The sequence below is a fragment of the Dreissena polymorpha genome, chromosome 11 (genome assembly GCF_020536995.1).
Source record: "Dreissena polymorpha isolate Duluth1 chromosome 11, UMN_Dpol_1.0, whole genome shotgun sequence".
Lineage (NCBI taxonomy): Eukaryota > Metazoa > Mollusca > Bivalvia > Myida > Dreissenidae > Dreissena > Dreissena polymorpha.
In genome coordinates, this window is record NC_068365.1 from 65,095,304 (window position 1) to 65,100,908 (window position 5,605).

At 36.8% G+C, this 5,605-nt stretch overlaps 1 long non-coding RNA gene across 1 annotated transcript; it reads left to right on the plus strand.

Annotated features, from left to right (window-relative positions):
- The first annotated feature begins 473 nt into the window (after nt 1–473).
- LOC127851230 (uncharacterized) lies at nt 474–5,353 on the plus strand. Its single transcript, XR_008035705.1, has 2 exons — nt 474–2,947; nt 3,751–5,353. It is a non-coding gene; the product is annotated as an uncharacterized LOC127851230 (long non-coding RNA).
- Nucleotides 5,354–5,605: the final 252 nt, after the last annotated feature.

Below are 5,605 nucleotides of genomic sequence, written 5' to 3' on the forward strand. Positions count from 1 at the left end.
TCCCGATTATTCTAACTTTTAACAATTATATTAATATAATTATTATCAAAACAATACTAATGGATATTGCTTACCACGATGCAACTATTATGCTAACTTAACTTATTACATTGTGTGCCGACTAACTGACCGGTCGAGAAATGACTGCGATAAACTACGAGTATACCTCCTCGCAAACTTCGGTTGCCTTGTCATTTATAGTGTTCAATATCAGGAGTGTTTCTGAATGGAAAATAAAGTATAACACTAAATAAAAAAGCTTAATACTAAGCTTAATTCTGAAGGAATTTGATCATGTTTTTCAAATTTAACTGATTTGTCCTATAAAGTTTGCTATAAACGTGCCTAAGTTGCCGACTCTAGACAATTTTAATTTAAACCTTTCGATAAGCTCTTATTGCATCGAACGCTAAACGGAGAAACGATAGAAACCACTTCATGGGTAAAGCCATAACTTGAGATGTGGAAAACGCATACTTGTATGTATTTATTATCGTTGTGTGAATGAATAAACTGGTTATACAGGTTTTTGAAGGTGATATATGTCCAATGGTGCGGAAATCAAGATTTCCTCGTGCACAGATTTGTAGGTTTAGTCATTCGACAGGCAAGCAGGGTACAGCGAAGACTTGATTTAAATCTTTTTATTTATTTTCTCAACCACATTTCATTGTGAAATTTGATTTATTTTTGTGTCGTATTGGCGTTGGTAATTTATTAATATGGACAGTCAGGATGAGAGGAGAGATCGTCTCGCCGGCGGGGACAGGGCTGGCACAGTAAATGGACACACGTAGCGACCACGTGGTAGCGGTCAAGAAGGTAGGCCCTCGGGGATAGAGGAGAATTGTTTGACGTGTTTGGTTTACATATAATACGCACATTGTGAAGAAAAGTATCATTTCTCACGTTTTTCTCTTGTAAATTGTAGTTTAAAGAGAGGCATGTCCTTTTTTCGGAAAATCATTGGTGCCAATCCTGATATAATTGACTGTATTGTCGGCGCTTACGCATTACCATTCTTATAATTACCTGAAAAATGTGTATCTGTAAATAACCAATCAGCTTTAAAGCAGATAGATTAGCAGATATTAACGAGTCGGTGCAGGATATGTAAAATACTGGCTGTATTGAAGAATTAAAGGACATCCCTCATGTTGTTAGTCAATCAAGTGTAGCCGTGAATGAAGCCGGAAGCTGGATTTGTAATCAATGAGGACAAGTCAATATAAGTACCAGTTCAGAGGCTAGAATGGGTAGGATTAATCTGGGATAGCCAAATGTTTTCTTTTGAAATTCTCGATAGAAGAATAACTGATTTTAAAAATACTCTTTTAAAGGTATTTTCTTCCATGCCAATGGTTTCGGCAAGGGATTTAGCTAGATGTACGGGGAAAATTGTTTCAATGATGCCTGTTATTGGTAGTCTGGCTAGGTAAAGATTAGATATCTTTATTATGAAATCGTTTCTAGACCGTCAATGCATAGAGTTATAGCCCTTGAACCAGATAGCTTATTTATTTCCGAATTTAGATTTTGGTTAGGTCGCATAGATGGCATACAATCAAGACATTTTAGTAAAACTACTTGTGTCGAAGTTTTAAAAGTTTACAGTGATGCAAGTGGTTTTGCCGGTGGGGCTTATATTGTTGATATGTCAGGTTTTATTTTTCACGATATATGGTCAAATGACGATTGCAATACAAGTTCTACTTATAGAATACTAAATGGAGTAGTTCTAGTTTTACGTGCCTATGGGATTTTTTAAGGGTGGGGGGCTGTTAAGAGGTTTTCTGACTCTGAATCACGTGTAAAGTTGGTAAAGGTAGGAAGTTCTAAAATTGAGTAACATGATCTAGCACTAAGCATTTTAGTATGTGCTTGAAGATGAATATAGGACTAGAAATACAATGAATTCCAAGAGAATTAAACTCCATTGCCAGTATAAGTAAAATGAGCAATTCAGATGAATGGTAAATCTCACGAGATTTCTTTGAGTATTTAAATGGTAGCTCGGGTCCGATTTTGATTGATCGCTTGGCTACTGTTAAAAATGGAAATACTTTGATCTTGAAACAGAAGCAGATTGCTTTACACAGTTTTGGGGTGCCGATTTGAGTTGGTTGATGCCCCTATTTATCTCGTAGGAAAAACAATTTTGCACTTTCTAGAATGCAACGCATATGGCGTTTTGGTGGTACACAGATGGCCTAGTGCAGCATTTTGGCCATTCTTATTTGAGGCTGGTAATGTACAAATGCACTTTGAGAATGATATTATTGTGTTTGACAAAGGGCAAACTATTTGTATGAGTAATAACCACTCTGTTTCAGTTCAAGACCTTTTTCAAGAAATGTTCTTGCTATTCGAATTTAACTATACTATATGTCGTTTATATGTGAATCGGTGATATGAATGGTTTGACTGTTTTGCTATACTTATGGTATAGTTGGGATTTTTCACGTGTTTATATGTGTGGAAATGATTAAATGGATGTTGTTTTTGTATAGCCATTAAGTATGTATAGAAACCATGTTGGTGTATGTCCGTTTGCACCTGGTGCCTACGAAGTCGTGTACAGTACACGAGGAATGGAATATTTGCAAAAAAGAAAGCAAAAACAGTACTTGCAAAAAAAAAAGCAAGGGTTAAAAATAATAGTTTTAAAAGTATAATACTTGCAAAAAAGTTAGCAAGGGTAATATTTATTTCAAATTGGAAAATACTTGCAAAAAAGAAAGCAAGGGAAACGGTTTTGTGACAGAAAGTCAATTTAAAATGTTGGTGTGTGTGTTTCATGTCTGTCTGCCTCTGGGGTAGACGCGATTGTGTGTGGCATTTCGTGGGCTCATGGGGTTGTGGGATCGTGTGGTCGTTGTAATTCTGGTCTGGTTGTGTTTTCTGATGATGGATTGAAAAGGGCCAATTCTGGGCCGCTGGTTCGGAGGTGCTTAGTGACTATAGCGGATGTGTAGAGGCTTTGATTCTTTGATGTGAGATGTGTAACGGTGTGTTTGGTGCGTTTTTTGGCCATTCTTATTTGAGGCTGGTAATGTACAAATGCACTTTGAGAATGATATTATTGTGTTTGACAAAGGGCAAACTATTTGTACGAGTAATAACCACTCTGTTTCAGTTCAAGACCTTTTTCAAGAAATGTTCTTGCTATTCGAATTTAACTATACTATATGTCGTTTATATGTGAATCGGTGATATGAATGGTTTGACTGTTTTGCTATACTTATGGTATAGTTGGGATTTTTCACGTGTTTATATGTGTAGAAATGATTAAATGGATGTTGTTTTTGTATAGCCATTAAGTATGTATAGAAACCATGTTGGTGTATGTCCGTTTGCACCTGGTGCTTACGAAGTCGTGTACAGTACACGAGGAATGGAATATTTGCAAAAAAGAAAGCAAAAACAGTACTTGCAAAAAAGAAAGCAAGGGTTAAAAATTATAGTTTTAAAAGTATAATACTTGCAAAAAAGATAGCAAGGGTAATATTTATTTCAAATTGAAAAATACTTGCAAAAAAGAAAGCAAGGGAAACGGTTTTGTTACAGAAAGTCAATTTAAAATGTTGGTGTGTGTGTTTCATGTCTGTCTGCCTCTGGGGTAGACGCGATTGTGTGAGGCATTTCGTGGGCTCATGGGGTTGTGGGATCGTGTGGTCGTTGTAATTCTGGTCTGGTTGTGTTTTCTGATGATGGATTGAAAAGGGCCAATTCTGGGCCGCTTGTTCGGAGGTGCTTAGTGACTAAAGCGGATGTGTAGAGGCTTTGATTCTTTGATGTGAGATGTGTAACGGTGTGTTTGGTGCGTTTTTTGGGGGGGTTTGGGGACTTTGAATTGAAAGGATGCGATACAAGATTTTTGAGGATTGTGCTATAATTATTATTTTCAATAGTAAAATGGTTCAATTGTGCAAGGGCGAACAGGTTTTGACATTTTGTAAAACAAATGCAGTTTTATGCCCTGTCTTCTACTTGAAAAAATGTATCTTGGTTAAAACTATTCTAGATATTGCAATATATGTTTCGTTTAGAAACATAACAAATGGTAAGAAAATGAATAAATACATTTTAGTTGGCTCAAAGCAGATGAGTTACAGTAGACAATTAGATATTTTGCACCACATCTTTAGTGAAATTTGACTTAAACCTAATGTTTACGGGTTGCATTAATTTCGGTCAGGGGAAGCAACTGCTGTTGCAAATAGCGGTGTATCTGATAGTGTTAAAAAAGCATGGGCAGTGGAAGACTGTTGGCGCTTAGGATCACTGCGTGAGAGATTCGGATGAAACACAAACAATTGTTACTTCTCGTTTGGATTTGTAAATATATATGGTACTTGGTGTTGTATGTTGTTAGTTGTGCGTTGTTTTTTTTGCCCCGTTCTTTTTCGGTCGATAAAATACCCTGCTTGTCATGACACCTAAACAAATGTGTTTGTTTTTATTCTAAATGGTTAGATGATAAATAATTTATGTTTGTAATAAAATGTAATGGAATATAAAACATAAATGTATTTATTATCGTTGTGTGAATGAATAAACTGGTTATACAGGTTTTTGAAGGTGATATATGTCCAATGGTGCGGAAATCAAGATTTCCTCGTGCACAGATTTGTAGGTTTAGTCATTCGACAGGCAAGCAGGGTAGAGCGAAGACTTGATTTAAATCGTTTTATTTATTTATGCTCTGTTTGTGTGTTGATGTTAATATTATGTTTTATGTGTTTCAGTGAGTTTTATGAGAGCAGACGGATGACTGACTTGAGATAGAAAGGGGCATTGGTTCCAGACATTTTACCATGGGATTTACATAGTTTTCTAAAAAGAATACTTAACGTTTACGATATAGTAACAGCTGATTATTTGTAGATTTCTCTAAAATTAGAGGTTTCAGGAGGTGATGAAGGCACCTAGACACCGGTCTTGAGCCATGGGTCCTCATACGTCCCCCTGCCATTATAAGAAAAATGAAAAATGAGCAGTAGGGTTGCGTATCCCGCTCGCAGTTTCACCTGAATCGTTCGTTACCACCGATTATTGTTTGGGGTGTACGTGAAGTCATGTGCACTTCTCTTAATTGATGGTAATGAATAAATCTTGTAATTATCGCAGCTGTTTTATCAAAACTAATGCTTCACTTTATGTACTTTTCGCAAATAGGCGTTGTGGATGGGCATAGGGGGCGTCCTCGGTGCGCTTTGGGCATCGGCGGCGGACGGGCGGTTGTTAGGGCCGTGGCGTCCTTGTTTGGGCTTGTGATTTTGAATTGTGTAGTTAAATTGTGCAATTGTATGATTTTGAGTTTAGGCTTGACGTCTGATGGGTATTAAAAATATTCAATTATTCACATGTAACGCATGAGCATGTTTAATGATACGTATAACGACGTGTTCTACAAAATGGATTTAGTATCGTTTCAGTTCTTAAATATATGAGAAGGATGTCGCAACGTTTACTGACGTCTCGAGACTTTTCAACTGAGCGGTGCCATTGGGGTCGATATCTGTTGCTCATTGAACACATACGATCGTCAGAAGATTTGTTTCTTGCATTTATGTGTAGAAAGCCCTGTCAGATACAAACACCC